Genomic DNA, 18,076 nt, shown 5'->3' with positions numbered 1-18,076 from the left:
AGGTGAAGAGATGAGAGAAGATAGAAATGTTGAGATAGAGCATGTCACGCAGGCAAAGCGAGAGCTCTAAGAGCAAAGCCAGACAGCTGTGTTTTAATTCAGGACTTGATGTAGGCAAAAGCATACGTTCCTGGGTGGGCTTGAACCACCAACCTTTCGGTTAACAGCCGAACACGCTAACCGATTGCACCACAGAGACCAACCACCGCAGTGAGGGTGTTGGGACTCAATATATGTTTTTACCTTTGTGCTCCTGCCTGCAGCTCTAAGGTCCTGGCATAAGACAGGTAGGCTTAGACTCCATTGTGACATGTCTTACTTCTCTTAGAAGAAGGTTCTGAGTTGCCAGGCAGCTTATCTTCTGCCGGGCACACTTTCCTTTGCAGGCTTTCAGGTTGTGAATCCAGCACTGCTTAGGTGTCCATGTCAGACATGAGCAGCTCATTGAGCCCCACTGTGTGTTTTTTGTGGAGATACAACTCTCAGACTAGAGGGAGCAGGCGGGAAGTGGGTGAGACTCACACAGGGTGGGTGGGGCAGTTAAAGGATGTTATCTAATAGTGTAATCGAGGAGTTGGGTTTTTTGTGCACTACACTTTAACCAGCGATTCTTTCTAAAAGGAAATCCCAGGGCAGTACCCGCAATGAGTGGCATCCCCACACCCGAGGTTGCATTGTGGTAGCTGTTCCCTGAGCCCCTAGCCCCTGTCCCCATGTCGCCCTTTCTCCTCGTGTAACTCACCTCAGGTTCGGTGGCTCTGATACTTGCTGCTTCTGCGCGATCATCCCCATGATCTGGGCCTTTGTACGAAATGTCATGTAAGATGACTTTATTCAGCACAGCGTTTGTCATTTGCTTGGTTGTCCTGTCACTGTTGGATGTTTTCTTGCGCAGACTACTGTCTAATGGTGGGAAGGCCACGAGACACGTGACTTTTCTCTTTCCTTGTTAGCATAGTTTCCTGCCATTGTCTTGTTGTGCTGCCTGCCTGTGAGACACGTGTCTTGCCCATCTCAGCTCCACTGTGGCATGTTAGATATGTCTTTGAGCAGAGTCCCGGTCCCAGAGCTGCTGCCTTCTCTGCACTCTGGCTTGTAAGACTGCAGGCAAAGGCCCTCCCTGGCCCCTCAGCCAGATAGATACATTTACCTGCAGGGCTCAGCTTTGGTGAAAGATATTGGCGAGAGAGAGGAAAGGGGACGGCCCGTGGTGCACCCCCTATTTTGCATAGAACCACAGCCTCCTGGGAGGGCAGAGACATGAGGGTTCTCAGGGAAAGCCCTCCCAGGAGTGTTGAAGGGCAGGACGTGAAACACAGCAATCCCGGAATGGCCTGGTCTAAGATGCCTGTGCAATAGGCCTGGCCCTAGGCTTCCGGGGCTCTTCCTCGGCAGAGGCCCCAGTGGTATGAGCCCGACCAGGGCTGTGCCCGACCAGGGCTGTAGGGCGCGTTGGGAGCGCGTTAGGGACGCGAAAGAGGGCGCAGGGCGCAGAACTCTGCCCGTTTCTCCCCAGGATTTTGGGGAGGACAGGGAATCTGGCCAGGTCAGTGACTAGGCTTTCCCAGAAGGAAAGTCCAGTGACAGTGGCATGTTGTGAAACACAAGATTGCTGGTGGTCTGGAGGGTGCTTTCTGTCAGCCACTTCTCCCGGGAGCAGCCAGAGAGCAGGCTGATGTCGTGCTCTGTCAAGCACAACACTGGCCCCAAACCACTGTCCTTAGCAAAAGCAGAAACATTCATAGTTTCAGTCTCCTGCATCTGATTCCTGCCATCAGCATGTGAACGTTTGGCAGTCCAAGGCTTGCCATGCAAACTTTGTTCATAGGTGTCCCATGCGAATGCATGGGCCTCATCACTACTGTCTACGGCAGGGCTCTCTGCTCAGCCTATGTAAGTGAAGCATTGGGTGTTCAGTGGTAGAATTCTCGCCTGCCACGCGGGAGGCCCGGGTTCGATTCCCGGCCAATGCAAAGCGCCCTTCTTTTGGCTTTGCTTTAGAAGTCAGAGATATAGACTTGGTGGGGAAAAAAATGTCAAAGAGTGACCCCGACGTGATTTGAACACGCAACCTTCTGATCTGGAGTCAGACGCGCTACCGTTGTGCCACGAGGTCCCTGTGCATGCAGTTCTCAGCCCCGGATCAAGAAATGCTTCTGTGCCTTTTATTGGCCCTCAGTACGCCTGTGGTTAAAGTAGAAGGCTTGGTGGCCCGTTTCCAGTCCTATTGGTGGAAATGACTAGAGGTGAAGAGATGAGAGAAGATAGAAATGTTGAGATAGAGCATGTCACTCAGGCAAAGCGAGAGCTCTAAGAGCAAAGCCAGACAGCTGTGTTTTAATTCAGGACTTGATGTAGGCAAAAGCATACGTCCCTGGGTGGGCTTGAACCACCAACCTTTCGGTTAACAGCCGAACACGCTAACCGATTGCGCCACAGAGACCAACCACCGCAGTGAGCGTGTTGGGACTCAATATATGTTTTTACCTTTGTGCTCCTGCCTGCAGCTCTAAGGTCCTGGCATAAGACAGGTAGGCTTAGACTCCATTGTGACATGTCTTACTTCTCTTAGAAGAAGGTTCTGAGTTGCCAGGCAGCTTATCTTCTGCCGGGCACACTTTCCTTTGCAGGCTTTCAGGTTGTGAATCCAGCACTGCTTAGGTGTCCATGTCAGACATGAGCAGCTCATTGAGCCCCACTGTGTGTTTTTTGTGGAGATACAACTCTCAGACTAGAGGGAGCAGGCGGGAAGTGGGTGAGACTCACACAGGGTGGGTGGGGCAGTTAAAGGATGTTATCTAATAGTGTAATCGAGGAGTTGGGTTTTTTGTGCACTACACTTTAACCAGCGATTCTTTCTAAAAGGAAATCCCAGGGCAGTACCCGCAATGAGTGGCATCCCCACACCCGAGGTTGCATTGTGGTAGCTGTTCCCTGAGCCCCTAGCCCCTGTCCCCAAGTCGCCCTTTCTCCTCGTGTAACTCACCTCAGGTTCGGTGGCTCTGATACTTGCTGCTTCTGCGCGATCATCCCCATGATCTGGGCCTTTGTACGAAATGTCATGTAAGATGACTTTATTCAGCACAGCGTTTGTCATTTGCTTGGTTGTCCTGTCACTGTTGGATGTTTTCTTGCGCAGACTACTGTCTAATGGTGGGAAGGCCACGAGACACGTGACTTTTCTCTTTCCTTGTTAGCATAGTTTCCTGCCACTGTCTTGTTGTGCTGCCTGCCTGTGAGACACGTGTCTTGCCCATCTCAGCTCCACTGTGGCATGTTAGATATGTCTTTGAGCAGAGTCCCGGTCCCAGAGCTGCTGCCTTCTCTGCACTCTGGCTTGTAAGACTGCAGGCAAAGGCCCTCCCTGGCCCCTCAGCCAGATAGATACATTTACCTGCAGGGCTCAGCTTTGGTGAAAGATATTGGCGAGAGAGAGGAAAGGGGACGGCCCGTGGTGCACCCCCTATTTTGCATAGAACCACAGCCTCCTGGGAGGGCAGAGACATGAGGGTTCTCAGGGAAAGCCCTCCCAGGAGTGTTGAAGGGCAGGACGTGAAACACAGCAATCCCGGAATGGCCTGGTCTAAGATGCCTGTGCAATAGGCCTGGCCCTAGGCTTCCGGGGCTCCTCCTCGGCAGAGGCCCCAGTGGTATGAGCCCGACCAGGGCTGTAGGGCGCGTTGGGAGCGCGTTAGGGACGCGAAAGAGGGCGCAGGGCGCAGAACTCTGCCCGTTTCTCCCCAGGATTTTGGGGAGGACAGGGAATCTGGCCAGGTCAGTGACTAGGCTTTCCCAGAAGGAAAGTCCAGTGACAGTGGCATGTTGTGAAACACAAGATTGCTGGTGGTCTGGAGGGTGCTTTCTGTCAGCCACTTCTCCCGGGAGCAGCCAGAGAGCAGGCTGATGTCGTGCTCTGTCAAGCACAACACTGGCCCCAAACCACTGTCCTTAGCAAAAGCAGAAACATTCATAGTTTCAGTCTCCTGCATCTGATTCCTGCCATCAGCATGTGAACGTTTGGCAGTCCAAGGCTTGCCATGCAAACTTTGTTCATAGGTGTCCCATGCGAATGCATGGGCCTCATCACTACTGTCTACGGCAGGGCTCTCTGCTCAGCCTATGTAAGTGAAGCATTGGTGGTTCACTGGTAGAATTCTCGCCTGCCACGCGGGAGGCCCGGGTTCGATTCCGGCCAATGCAAAGCGCCCTTCTTTTGGCTTTGCTTTAGAAGTCAGAGATATAGACTTGGTGGGGAAAAAAATGTCAAAGAGTGACCCCGACGTGATTTGAACACGCAACCGTCTGATCTGGAGTCAGACGCGCTACCGTTGCGCCACGAGGTCCCTGTGCATGCAGTTCTCAGCCCCGGATCAAGAAATGCTTCTGTGCCTTTTATTGGCCCTCAGTACGCCTGTGGTTAAAGTAGAAGGCTTTGTGTCCCGTTTCCAGTCCTATTGGTGGAAATGACTAGAGGTGAAGAGATGAGAGAAGATAGAAATGTTGAGATAGATCATGTCACGCAGGCAAAGCGAGAGCTCTAAGAGCAAAGCCAGACAGCTGTGTTTAAATTCAGGACTTGATGTAGACAAAAGCATACGTCCCTGGGTGGGCTTGAACCACCAACCTTTCGGTTAACAGCCGAACGCGCTAACCGATTGCGCCACAGAGACCAACCACCGCAGTGAGCGTGTTGGGACTCAATATATGTTTTTACCTTTGTGCTCCTGCCTGCAGCTCTAATGTCCTGGCATAAGACAGGTAGGCTTAGACTCCATTGTGACATGTCTTACTTCTCTTAGAAGAAGGTTCTGAGTTGCCAGGCAGCTTATCTTCTGCCGGGCACACTTTCCTTTGCAGGCTTTCAGGTTGTGAATCCAGCACTGCTTAGGTGTCCATGTCAGACATGAGCAGCTCATTGAGCCCCACTGTGTGTTTTTTGTGGAGATACAACTCTCAGACTAGAGGGAGCAGGCGGGAAGTGGGTGAGACTCACACAGGGTGGGTGGGGCAGTTAAAGGATGTTATCTAATAGTGTAATCGAGGAGTTGGGTTTTTTGTGCACTACACTTTAACCAGCGATTCTTTCTAAAAGGAAATCCCAGGGCAGTACCCGCAATGAGTGGCATCCCCACACCCGAGGTTGCATTGTGGTAGCTGTTCCCTGAGCCCATAGCCCCTGTCCCCATGTCGCCCTTTCTCCTCGTGTAACTCACCCCAGGTTCAGTGGCTCTGATACTTGCTGCTTCTGCTGCGCGATCATCCCCATGATCTGGGCCTTTGTACGAAATGTCATGTAAGATGACTTTATTCAGCACGGCGTTTGTTATTTGCTTGGTTGTCCTGTCACTGTTGGATGTTTTCTTGCGCAGACTACTGTCTAATGGTGGGAAGGCCACGAGACACGTGACTTTTCTCTTTCCTTGTTAGCATAGTTTCCTGCCACTGTCTTGGTGTGCTGCCAGCCTGTGAGACACGTGTCTTGCCCATCTCAGCTCCACTGTGGCATGTTAGATATGTCTTTGAGCAGAGTCCCGGTCCCAGAGCTGCTGCCTTCTCTGCACTCTGGCTTGTAAGACTGCAGGCAAAGGCCCTCCCTGGCCCCTCAGCCAGATAGATACATTTACCTGCAGGGCTCAGCTTTGGTGAAAGATATTGGCGAGAGAGAGGAAAGGGGACGGCCCGTGGTGCACCCCCTATTTTGCATAGAACCACAGCCTCCTGGGAGGGCAGAGACATGAGGGTTCTCAGGGAAAGTCCTCCCAGGAGTGTTGAAGGGCAGGGCGTGAAACACAGCAATCCCGGAATGGCCTGGTCTAAGATGCCTGTAAAATAGGCCTGGCCCTAGGCTTCCGGGGCTCTTCCTCGGCAGAGGCCCCAGTGGTATGAGCCCGACCAGGGCTGTGCCCGACCAGGGCTGTAGGGCGCGTTGGGAGCGCGTTAGGGACGCGAAAGAGGGCGCAGGGCGCAGAACTCTGCCCGTTTCTCCCCAGGATTTTGGGGAGGACAGGGAATCTGGCCAGGTCAGTGACTAGGCTTTCCCAGAAGGAAAGTCCAGTGACAGTGGCATGTTGTGAAACACAAGATTGCTGGTGGTCTGGAGGGTGCTTTCTGTCAGCCACTTCTCCCGGGAGCAGCCAGAGAGCAGGCTGATGTCGTGCTCTGTCAAGCACAACACTGGCCCCAAACCACTGTCCTTAGCAAAAGCAGAAACATTCATAGTTTCAGTCTCCTGCATCTGATTCCTGCCATCAGCATGTGAACGTTTGGCAGTCCAAGGCTTGCCATGCAAACTTTGTTCATAGGTGTCCCATGCGAATGCATGGGCCTCATCACTACTGTCTACGGCAGGGCTCTCTGCTCAGCCTATGTAAGTGAAGCATTGGTGGTTCAGTGGTAGAATTCTCGCCTGCCACGCGGGAGGCCCGGGTTCGATTCCCGGCCAATGCAAAGCGCCCTTCTTTTGGCTTTGCTTTAGAAGTCAGAGATATAGACTTGGTGGGGAAAAAAATGTCAAAGAGTGACCCCGACGTGATTTGAACACGCAACCTTCTGATCTGGAGTCAGACGCGCTACCGTTGTGCCACGAGGTCCCTGTGCATGCAGTTCTCAGCCCCGGATCAAGAAATGCTTCTGTGCCTTTTATTGGCCCTCAGTACGCCTGTGGTTAAAGTAGAAGGCTTGGTGGCCCGTTTCCAGTCCTATTGGTGGAAATGACTAGAGGTGAAGAGATGAGAGAAGATAGAAATGTTGAGATAGAGCATGTCACTCAGGCAAAGCGAGAGCTCTAAGAGCAAAGCCAGACAGCTGTGTTTTAATTCAGGACTTGATGTAGGCAAAAGCATACGTCCCTGGGTGGGCTTGAACCACCAACCTTTCGGTTAACAGCCGAACACGCTAACCGATTGCGCCACAGAGACCAACCACCGCAGTGAGCGTGTTGGGACTCAATATATGTTTTTACCTTTGTGCTCCTGCCTGCAGCTCTAAGGTCCTGGCATAAGACAGGTAGGCTTAGACTCCATTGTGACATGTCTTACTTCTCTTAGAAGAAGGTTCTGAGTTGCCAGGCAGCTTATCTTCTGCCGGGCACACTTTCCTTTGCAGGCTTTCAGGTTGTGAATCCAGCACTGCTTAGGTGTCCATGTCAGACATGAGCAGCTCATTGAGCCCCACTGTGTGTTTTTTGTGGAGATACAACTCTCAGACTAGAGGGAGCAGGCGGGAAGTGGGTGAGACTCACACAGGGTGAGTGGGGCAGTTAAAGGATGTTATCTAATAGTGTAATCGAGGAGTTGGGTTTTTTGTGCACTACACTTTAACTTTAACCAGCGATTCTTTCTAAAAGGAAATCCCAGGGCAGTACCCGCAATGAGTGGCATCCCCACACCCGAGGTTGCATTGTGGTAGCTGTTCCCTGAGCCCCTAGCCCCTGTCCCCATGTCGCCCTTTCTCCTCGTGTAACTCACCTCAGGTTCGGTGGCTCTGATACTTGCTGCTTCTGCGCGATCATCCCCATGATCTGGGCCTTTGTACGAAATGTCATGTAAGATGACTTTATTCAGCACAGCGTTTGTCATTTGCTTGGTTGTCCTGTCACTGTTGGATGTTTTCTTGCGCAGACTACTGTCTAATGGTGGGAAGGCCACGAGACATGTGACTTTTCTCTTTCCTTGTTAGCATAGTTTCCTGCCACTGTCTTGTTGTGCTGCCTGCCTGTGAGACACGTGTCTTGCCCATCTCAGCTCCACTGTGGCATGTTAGATATGTCTTTGAGCAGAGTCCCGGTCCCAGAGCTGCTGCCTTCTCTGCACTCTGGCTTGTAAGACTGCAGGCAAAGGCCCTCCCTGGCCCCTCAGCCAGATAGATACATTTACCTGCAGGGCTCAGCTTTGGTGAAAGATATTGGCGAGAGAGAGGAAAGGGGACGGCCCGTGGTGCACCCCCTATTTTGCATAGAACCACAGCCTCCTGGGAGGGCAGAGACATGAGGGTTCTCAGGGAAAGCCCTCCCAGGAGTGTTGAAGGGCAGGACGTGAAACACAGCAATCCCGGAATGGCCTGGTCTAAGATGCCTGTGCAATAGGCCTGGCCCTAGGCTTCCGGGGCTCTTCCTCGGCAGAGGCCCCAGTGGTATGAGCCCGACCAGGGCTGTAGGGCGCGTTGGGAGCGCGTTAGGGACGCAAAAGAGGGCGCAGGGCGCAGAACTCTGCCCGTTTCTCCCCAGGATTTTGGGGAGGACAGGGAATCTGGCCAGGTCAGTGACTAGGCTTTCCCAGAAGGAAAGTCCAGTGACAGTGGCATGTTGTGAAACACAAGATTGCTGGTGGTCTGGAGGGTGCTTTCTGTCAGCCACTTCTCCCGGGAGCAGCCAGAGAGCAGGCTGATGTCGTGCTCTGTCAAGCACAACACTGGCCCCAAACCACTGTCCTTAGCAAAAGCAGAAACATTCATAGTTTCAGTCTCCTGCATCTGATTCCTGCCATCAGCATGTGAACGTTTGGCAGTCCAAGGCTTGCCATGCAAACTTTGTTCATAGGTGTCCCATGCGAATGCATGGGCCTCATCACTACTGTCTACGGCAGGGCTCTCTGCTCAGCCTATGTAAGTGAAGCATTGGTGGTTCAGTGGTAGAATTCTAGCCTGCCACGCGGGAGGCCCGGGTTCGATTCCCGGCCAATGCAAAGCGCCCTTCTTTTAGCTTTGCTTTAGAAGTCAGAGATATAGACTTGGTGGGGAAAAAAATGTCAAAGAGTGACCCCGACGTGATTTGAACACGCAACCGTCTGATCTGGAGTCAGACGCGCTACCGTTGCGCCACGAGGTCCCTGTGCATGCAGTTCTCAGCCCCGGATCAAGAAATGCTTCTGTGCCTTTTATTGGCCCTCAGTACGCCTGTGGTTAAAGTAGAAGGCTTTGTGTCCCGTTTCCAGTCCTATTGGTGGAAATGACTAGAGGTGAAGAGATGAGAGAAGATAGAAATGTTGAGATAGAGCATGTCACGCAGGCAAAGCGAGAGCTCTAAGAGCAAAGCCAGACAGCTGTGTTTTAATTCAGGACTTGATGTAGACAAAAGCATACGTCCCTGGGTGGGCTTGAACCACCAACCTTTCGGTTAACAGCCGAACGCGCTAACCGATTGCGCCACAGAGACCAACCACCGCAGTGAGCGTGTTGGGACTCAATATATGTTTTTACCTTTGTGCTCCTGCCTGCAGCTCTAATGTCCTGGCATAAGACAGGTAGGCTTAGACTCCATTGTGACATGTCTTACTTCTCTTAGAAGAAGGTTCTGAGTTGCCAGGCAGCTTATCTTCTGCCGGGCACACTTTCCTTTGCAGGCTTTCAGGTTGTGAATCCAGCACTGCTTAGGTGTCCATGTCAGACATGAGCAGCTCATTGAGCCCCACTGTGTGTTTTTTGTGGAGATACAACTCTCAGACTAGAGGGAGCAGGCGGGAAGTGGGTGAGACTCACACAGGGTGGGTGGGGCAGTTAAAGGATGTTATCTAATAGTGTAATCGAGGAGTTGGGTTTTTTGTGCACTACACTTTAACCAGCGATTCTTTCTAAAAGGAAATCCCAGGGCAGTACCCGCAATGAGTGGCATCCCCACACCCGAGGTTGCATTGTGGTAGCTGTTCCCTGAGCCCATAGCCCCTGTCCCCATGTCGCCCTTTCTCCTCGTGTAACTCACCCCAGGTTCGGTGGCTCTGATACTTGCTGCTTCTGCTGCGCGATCATCCCCATGATCTGGGCCTTTGTACGAAATGTCATGTAAGATGACTTTATTCAGCACGGCGTTTGTCATTTGCTTGGTTGTCCTGTCACTGTTGGATGTTTTCTTGCGCAGACTACTGTCTAATGGTGGGAAGGCCACGAGACACGTGACTTTTCTCTTTCCTTGTTAGCATAGTTTCCTGCCACTGTCTTGGTGTGCTGCCTGCCTGTGAGACACGTGTCTTGCCCATCTCAGCTCCACTGTGGCATGTTAGATATGTCTTTGAGCAGAGTCCCGGTCCCAGAGCTGCTGCCTTCTCTGCACTCTGGCTTGTAAGACTGCAGGCAAAGGCCCTCCCTGGCCCCTCAGCCAGATAGATACATTTACCTGCAGGGCTCAGCTTTGGTGAAAGATATTGGCGAGAGAGAGGAAAGGGGACGGCCCGTGGTGCACCCCCTATTTTGCATAGAACCACAGCCTCCTGGGAGGGCAGAGACATGAGGGTTCTCAGGGAAAGCCCTCCCAGGAGTGTTGAAGGGCAGGACGTGAAACACAGCAATCCCGGAATGGCCTGGTCTAAGATGCCTGTGCAATAGGCCTGGCCCTAGGCTTCCGGGGCTCTTCCTCGGCAGAGGCCCCAGTGGTATGAGCCCGACCAGGGCTGTAGGGCGCGTTGGGAGCGCGTTAGGGACGCGAAAGAGGGCGCAGGGCGCAGAACTCTGCCCGTTTCTCCCCAGGATTTTGGGGAGGACAGGGAATCTGGCCAGGTCAGTGACTAGGCTTTCCCAGAAGGAAAGTCCAGTGACAGTGGCATGTTGTGAAACACAAGATTGCTGGTGGTCTGGAGGGTGCTTTCTGTCAGCCACTTCTCCCGGGAGCAGCCAGAGAGCAGGCTGATGTCGTGCTCTGTCAAGCACAACACTGGCCCCAAACCACTGTCCTTAGCAAAAGCAGAAACATTCATAGTTTCAGTCTCCTGCATCTGATTCCTGCCATCAGCATGTGAACGTTTGGCAGTCCAAGGCTTGCCATGCAAACTTTGTTCATAGGTGTCCCATGCGAATGCATGGGCCTCATCACTACTGTCTACGGCAGGGCTCTCTGCTCAGCCTATGTAAGTGAAGCATTGGTGGTTCAGTGGTAGAATTCTCGCCTGCCACGCGGGAGGCCCGGGTTCGATTCCCGGCCAATGCAAAGCGCCCTTCTTTTGGCTTTGCTTTAGAAGTCAGAGATACAGACTTGGTGGGGAAAAAAATGTCAAAGAGTGACCCCGACGTGATTTGAACACGCAACCTTCTGATCTGGAGTCAGACGCGCTACCGTTGCGCCACGAGGTCCCTGTGCGTGCAGTTCTCAGCCCCGGATCAAGAAATGCTTCTGTGCCTTTTATTGGCCCTCAGTACGCCTGTGGTTAAAGTAGAAGGCTTGGTGGCCCGTTTCCAGTCCTATTGGTGGAAATGACTAGAGGTGAAGAGATGAGAGAAGATAGAAATGTTGAGATAGAGCATGTCACTCAGGCAAAGCGAGAGCTCTAAGAGCAAAGCCAGACAGCTGTGTTTTAATTCAGGACTTGATGTAGGCAAAAGCATACGTCCCTGGGTGGACTTGAACCACCAACCTTTCGGTTAACAGCCGAACGCGCTAACGGATTGCGCCACAGAGACCAACCACCGCAGTGAGCGTGTTGGGACTCAATATATGTTTTTACCTTTGTGCTCCTGCCTGCAGCTCTAAGGTCCTGGCATAAGACAGGTAGGCTTAGACTCCATTGTGACATGTCTTACTTCTCTTAGAAGAAGGTTCTGAGTTGCCAGGCAGCTTATCTTCTGCCGGGCACACTTTCCTTTGCAGGCTTTCAGGTTGTGAATCCAGCACTGCTTAGGTGTCCATGTCAGACATGAGCAGCTCATTGAGCCCCACTGTGTGTTTTTTGTGGAGATACAACTCTCAGACTAGAGGGAGCAGGCGGGAAGTGTGTGAGACTCACACAGGCTGGGTGGGGCAGTTAAAGGATGTTATCTAATAGTGTAATCGAGGAGTTGGGTTTTTTGTGCACTACACTTTAACCAGCGATTCTTTCTAAAAGGAAATCCCAGGGCAGTACCCGCAATGAGTGGCATCCCCACACCCGAGGTTGCATTGTGGTAGCTGTTCCCTGAGCCCCTAGCCCCTGTCCCCATGTCGCCCTTTCTCCTCGTGTAACTCACCTCAGGTTCGGTGGCTCTGATACTTGCTGCTTCTGCGCGATCATCCCCATGATCTGGGCCTTTGTACGAAATGTCATGTAAGATGACTTTATTCAGCACAGCGTTTGTCATTTGCTTGGTTGTCCTGTCACTGTTGGATGTTTTCTTGCGCAGACTACTGTCTAATGGTGGGAAGGCCACGAGACACGTGACTTTTCTCTTTCCTTGTTAGCATAGTTTCCTGCCACTGTCTTGTTGTGCTGCCTGCCTGTGAGACACGTGTCTTGCCCATCTCAGCTCCACTGTGGCATGTTAGATATGTCTTTGAGCAGAGTCCTGGTCCCAGAGCTGCTGCCTTCTCTGCACTCTGGCTTGTAAGACTGCAGGCAAAGGCCCTCCCTGGCCCCTCAGCCAGATAGATACATTTACGTGCAGGGCTCAGCTTTGGTGAAAGATATTGGCGAGAGAGAGGAAAGGGGACGGCCCGTGGTGCACCCCCTATTTTGCATAGAACCACAGCCTCCTGGGAGGGCAGAGACATGAGGGTTCTCAGGGAAAGCCCTCCCAGGAGTGTTGAAGGGCAGGACGTGAAACACAGCAATCCCGGAATGTCCTGGTCTAAGATGCCTGTGCAATAGGCCTGGCCCTAGGCTTCCGGGGCTCTTCCTCGGCAGTGGCCCCAGTGGTATGAGCCCGACCAGGGCTGTAGGGCGCGTTGGGAGCGCGTTAGGGACGCGAAAGAGGGCGCAGGGCGCAGAACTCTGCCCGTTTCTCCCCAGGATTTTGGGGAGGACAGGGAATCTGGCCAGGTCAGTGACTAGGCTTTCCCAGAAGGAAAGTCCAGTGACAGTGGCATGTTGTGAAACACAAGATTGCTGGTGGTCTGGAGGGTGCTTTCTGTCAGCCACTTCTCCCGGGAGCAGCCAGAGAGCAGGCTGATGTCGTGCTCTGTCAAGCACAACACTGGCCCCAAACCACTGTCCTTAGCAAAAGCAGAAACATTCATAGTTTCAGTCTCCTGCATCTGATTCCTGCCATCAGCATGTGAACGTTTGGCATTCCAAGGCTTGCCATGCAAACTTTGTTCATAGGTGTCCCATGCGAATGCATGGGCCTCATCACTACTGTCTACGGCAGGGCTCTCTGCTCAACCTATGTAAGTGAAGCATTGGTGGTTCAGTGGTAGAATTCTCGCCTGCCACGCGGGAGGCCCGGGTTCGATTCCCGGCCAATGCAAAGCGCCCTTCTTTTGGCTTTGCTTTAGAAGTCAGAGATATAGACTTGGTGGGGAAAAAAATGTCAAAGAGTGATCCCGACGTGATTTGAACACGCAACCTTCTGATCTGGAGTCAGACGCGCTACCGTTGCGCCACGAGGTCCCTGTGCATGCAGTTCTCAGCCCCGGATCAAGAAATGCTTCTGTGCCTTTTATTGGCCCTCAGTACACCTGTGGTTAAAGTAGAAGGCTTGGTGTCCCGTTTCCAGTCCTATTGGTGGAAATGACTAGAGGTGAAGAGATGAGAGAAGATAGAAATGTTGAGATAGAGCATGTCAGGCAGGCAACGCGAGAGCTCTATGAGCAAAGCCAGACAGCTGTGTTTTAATTCAGGACTTGATGTAGGCAAAAGCATACGTCCCTGGGTGGGCTTGAACCACCAACCTTTCGGTTAACAGCCGAACGCGCTAACCGATTGCGCCACAGAAACCAACCACTGCAGTGAGCGTGTTGGGACTCAATATATGTTTTTACCTTTGTGCTCCTGCCTGCAGCTCTAAGGTCCTGGCATAAGACAGGTAGGCTTAGACTCCATTGTGACATGTCTTACTTCTCTTAGAAGAAGGTTCTGAGTTGCCAGGCAGCTTATCTTCTGCCGGGCACACTTTCCTTTGCAGGCTTTCAGGTTGTGAATCCAGCACTGCTTAGGTGTCCATGTCAGACATGAGCAGCTCATTGAGCCCCACTGTGTGTTTTTTGTGGAGATACAACTCTCAGACTAGAGGGAGCAGGCGGGAAGTGGGTGAGACTCACACAGGGTGGGTGGGGCAGTTAAAGGATGTTATCTAATAGTGTAATCGAGGAGTTGGGTTTTTTGTGCACTACACTTTAACCAGCGATTCTTTCTAAAAGGAAATCCCAGGGCAGTACCCGCAATGAGTGGCATCCCCACACCCGAGGTTGCATTGTGGTAGCTGTTCCCTGAGCCCATAGCCCCTGTCCCCATGTCGCCCTTTCTCCTCGTGTAACTCACCCCAGGTTCGGTGGCTCTGATACTTGCTGCTTCTGCTGCGCGATCATCCCCATGATCTGGGCCTTTGTACGAAATGTCATGTAAGATGACTTTATTCAGCACAGCGTTTGTCATTTGCTTGGTTGTCCTGTCACTGTTGGATGTTTTCTTGCGCAGACTACTGTCTAATGGTGGGAAGGCCACGAGACACGTGACTTTTCTCTTTCCTTGTTAGCATAGTTTCCTGCCACTGTCTTGGTGTGCTGCCAGCCTGTGAGACACGTGTCTTGCCCATCTCAGCTCCACTGTGGCATGTTAGATATGTCTTTGAGCAGAGTCCCGGTGCCAGAGCTGCTGCCTTCTCTGCACTCTGGCTTGTAAGACTGCAGGCAAAGGCCCTCCCTGGCCCCTCAGCCAGATAGATACATTTACCTGCAGGGCTCAGCTTTGGTGAAAGATATTGGCGAGAGAGAGGAAAGGGGACGGCCCGTGGTGCACCCCCTATTTTGCATAGAACCACAGCCTCCTGGGAGGGCAGAGACATGAGGGTTCTCAGGGAAAGCCCTCCCAGGAGTGTTGAAGGGCAGGACGTGAAACACAGCAATCCCGGAATGGCCTGGTCTAAGATGCCTGTAAAATAGGCCTGGCCCTAGGCTTCCGGGGCTCTTCCTCGGCAGAGGCCCCAGTGGTATGAGCCCGACCAGGGCTGTGCCCGACCAGGGCTGTAGGGCGCGTTGGGAGCGCATTAGGGACGCGAAAGAGGGCGCAGGGCGCAGAACTCTGCCCGTTTCTCCCCAGGATTTTGGGGAGGACAGGGAATCTGGCCAGGTCAGTGACTAGGCTTTCCCAGAAGGAAAGTCCAGTGACAGTGGCATGTTGTGAAACACAAGATTGCTGGTGGTCTGGAGGGTGCTTTCTGTCAGCCACTTCTCCCGGGAGCAGCCAGAGAGCAGGCTGATGTCGTGCTCTGTCAAGCACAACACTGGCCCCAAACCACTGTCCTTAGCAAAAGCAGAAACATTCATAGTTTCAGTCTCCTGCATCTGATTCCTGCCATCAGCATGTGAACGTTTGGCAGTCCAAGGCTTGCCATGCAAACTTTGTTCATAGGTGTCCCATGCGAATGCATGGGCCTCATCACTACTGTCTACGGCAGGGCTCTCTGCTCAGCCTATGTAAGTGAAGCATTGGTGGTTCAGTGGTAGAATTCTCGCCTGCCACGCGGGAGGCCCGGGTTCGATTCCCGGCCAATGCAAAGCGCCCTTCTTTTGGCTTTGCTTTAGAAGTCAGAGATATAGACTTGGTGGGGAAAAAAATGTCAAAGAGTGACCCCGACGTGATTTGAACACGCAACCTTCTGATCTGGAGTCAGACGTGCTACCGTTGCGCCACGAGGTCCCTGTGCATGCAGTTCTCAGCCCCGGATCAAGAAATGCTTCTGTGCCTTTTATTGGCCCTCAGTACGCCTGTGGTTAAAGTAGAAGGCTTGGTGGCCCGTTTCCAGTCTTATTGGTGGAAATAACTAGAGGTGAAGAGATGAGAGAAGATAGAAATGTTGAGATAGAGCATGTCACGCAGGCAAAGCGAGAGCTCTAAGAGCAAAGCCAGACAGCTGTGTTTTAATTCAGGACTTGATGTAGGCAAAAGCATACGTTCCTGGGTGGGCTTGATCCACCAACCTTTCGGTTAACAGCCGAACGCGCTAACCGATTGCGCCACAGAGACCAACCACCGCAGTGAGAGTGTTGGGACTCAATATATGTTTTTACCTTTGTGCTCCTGCCTGCAGCTCTAAGGTCCTGGCATAAGACAGGTAGGCTTAGACTCCATTGTGACATGTCTTACTTCTCTTAGAAGAAGGTTCTGAGTTGCCAGGCAGCTTATCTTCTGCCGGGCACACTTTCCTTTGCAGGCTTTCAGGTTGTGAATCCAGCACTGCTTAGGTGTCCATGTCAGACATGAGCAGCTCATTGAGCCCCACTGTGTGTTTTTTGTGGAGATACAACTCTCAGACTAGAGGGAGCAGGCGGGAAGTGGGTGAGACTCACACAGGGTGGGTGGGGCAGTTAAAGGATGTTATCTAATAGTGTAATCGAGGAGTTGGGTTTTTTGTGCACTACACTTTAACCAGCGATTCTTTCTAAAAGGAAATCCCAGGGCAGTACCCGCAATGAGTGGCATCCCCACACCCGAGGTTGCATTGTGGTAGCTGTTCCCTGAGCCCCTAGCCCCTGTCCCCATGTCGCCCTTTCTCCTCGTGTAACTCACCTCAGGTTCGGTGGCTCTGATACTTGCTGCTTCTGCGCGATCATCCCCATGATCTGGGCCTTTGTACGAAATGTCATGTAAGATGACTTTATTCAGCACAGCGTTTGTCATTTGCTTGGTTGTCCTGTCACTGTTGGATGTTTTCTTGCGCAGACTACTGTCTAATGGTGGGAAGGCCACGAGACACGTGACTTTTCTCTTTCCTTGTTAGCATAGTTTCCTGCCACTGTCTTGTTGTGCTGCCTGCCTGTGAGACACGTGTCTTGCCCATCTCAGCTCCACTGTGGCATGTTAGATATGTCTTTGAGCAGAGTCCCGGTCCCAGAGCTGCTGCCTTCTCTGCACTCTGGCTTGTAAGACTGCAGGCAAAGGCCTTCCCTGGCCCCTCAGCCAGATAGATACATTTACCTGCAGGGCTCAGCTTTGGTGAAAGATATTGGCGAGAGAGAGGAAAGGGGACGGCCCGTGGTGCACCCCCTATTTTGCATAGAACCACAGCCTCCTGGGAGGGCAGAGACATGAGGGTTCTCAGGGAAAGCCCTCCCAGGAGTGTTGAAGGGCAGGACGTGAAACACAGCAATCCCGGAATGGCCTGGTCTAAGATGCCTGTGCAATAGGCCTGGCCCTAGGCTTCCGGGGCTCTTCCTCGGCAGAGGCCCCAGTGGTATGAGCCCGACCAGGGCTGTAGGGCGCGTTGGGAGCGCGTTAGGGATGCGAAAGAGGGCGCAGGGCGCAGAACTCTGCCCGTTTCTCCCCAGGATTTTGGGGAGGACAGGGAATCTGGCCAGGTCAGTGACTAGGCTTTCCCAGAAGGAAAGTCCAGTGACAGTGGCATGTTGTGAAACACAAGATTGCTGGTGGTCTGGAGGGTGCTTTCTGTCAGCCACTTCTCCCGGGAGCAGCCAGAGAGCAGGCTGATGTCGTGCTCTGTCAAGCACAACACTGGCCCCAAACCACTGTCCTTAGCAAAAGCAGAAACATTCATAGTTTCAGTCTCCTGCATCTGATTCCTGCCATCAGCATGTGAACGTTTGGCAGTCCAAGGCTTGCCATGCAAACTTTGTTCATAGGTGTCCCATGCGAATGCATGGGCCTCATCACTACTGTCTACGGCAGGGCTCTCTGCTCAGCCTATGTAAGTGAAGCATTGGTGGTTCAGTGGTAGAATTCTCGCCTGCCACGCGGGAGGCCCGGGTTCGATTCCCGGCCAATGCAAAGCGCCCTTCTTTTAGCTTTGCTTTAGAAGTCACAGATATAGACTTGGTGGGCAAAAAAATGTCAAAGAGTGACCCCGACGTGATTTGAACACGCAACCTTTTGATCTGGAGTCAGACGCGCTACTGTTGCACCACGAGGTCCCTGTGCATGCAGTTCTCAGCCCCGGATCAAGAAATGCTTCTGTGCCTTTTATTGGCCCTCAGTACGCCTGTGGTTAAAGTAGAAGACTTGGTGTCCCGTTTCCAGTCCTATTGGTGGAAATGACTAGAGGTGAAGAGATGAGAGAAGATAGAAATGTTGAGATAGAGCATGTCACGCAGGCAAAGCGAGAGCTCTAAGAGCAAAGCCTGACAGCTGTGTTTTAATTCAGGACTTGATGTAGGCAAAAGCATACGTCCCTGGGTGGGCTTGAACCACCAACCTTTCGATTAACAGCCGAACGCGCTAACCGATTGCGC

General features: G+C 52.5%; 8 non-coding genes across 8 annotated transcripts; 5 read left to right on the top strand and 3 right to left on the bottom strand.

The window, feature by feature from the left end:
* Window positions 1-4,596: 4,596 nt before the first annotated feature.
* TRNAN-GUU (transfer RNA asparagine (anticodon GUU)) lies at window positions 4,597-4,670 on the bottom strand. The gene has a single exon. It is a non-coding gene; the product is annotated as a tRNA-Asn (tRNA).
* Window positions 4,671-6,376: 1,706 nt separating this feature from the next.
* Window positions 6,377-6,447, top strand: TRNAG-GCC (transfer RNA glycine (anticodon GCC)). Its single transcript has one exon. It is a non-coding gene; the product is annotated as a tRNA-Gly (tRNA).
* Window positions 6,448-9,077: 2,630 nt separating this feature from the next.
* TRNAN-GUU (transfer RNA asparagine (anticodon GUU)) lies at window positions 9,078-9,151 on the bottom strand. Its single transcript has one exon. It is a non-coding gene; the product is annotated as a tRNA-Asn (tRNA).
* Window positions 9,152-10,841: 1,690 nt separating this feature from the next.
* On the top strand, window positions 10,842-10,912 carry TRNAG-GCC (transfer RNA glycine (anticodon GCC)). Its single transcript has one exon. It is a non-coding gene; the product is annotated as a tRNA-Gly (tRNA).
* Window positions 10,913-10,983: 71 nt separating this feature from the next.
* TRNAW-CCA (transfer RNA tryptophan (anticodon CCA)) lies at window positions 10,984-11,055 on the bottom strand. Its single transcript has one exon. It is a non-coding gene; the product is annotated as a tRNA-Trp (tRNA).
* Window positions 11,056-13,069: 2,014 nt separating this feature from the next.
* Window positions 13,070-13,140, top strand: TRNAG-GCC (transfer RNA glycine (anticodon GCC)). The gene has a single exon. It is a non-coding gene; the product is annotated as a tRNA-Gly (tRNA).
* Window positions 13,141-15,316: 2,176 nt separating this feature from the next.
* On the top strand, window positions 15,317-15,387 carry TRNAG-GCC (transfer RNA glycine (anticodon GCC)). The gene has a single exon. It is a non-coding gene; the product is annotated as a tRNA-Gly (tRNA).
* Window positions 15,388-17,544: 2,157 nt separating this feature from the next.
* TRNAG-GCC (transfer RNA glycine (anticodon GCC)) lies at window positions 17,545-17,615 on the top strand. The gene has a single exon. It is a non-coding gene; the product is annotated as a tRNA-Gly (tRNA).
* Window positions 17,616-18,076: the final 461 nt, after the last annotated feature.

Source organism: Pleurodeles waltl, chromosome 4_1 (genome assembly GCF_031143425.1).
Source record: "Pleurodeles waltl isolate 20211129_DDA chromosome 4_1, aPleWal1.hap1.20221129, whole genome shotgun sequence".
Classification (NCBI taxonomy): domain Eukaryota; kingdom Metazoa; phylum Chordata; class Amphibia; order Caudata; family Salamandridae; genus Pleurodeles; species Pleurodeles waltl.
This window is presented reverse-complemented; position numbering and strand designations above follow the sequence as displayed.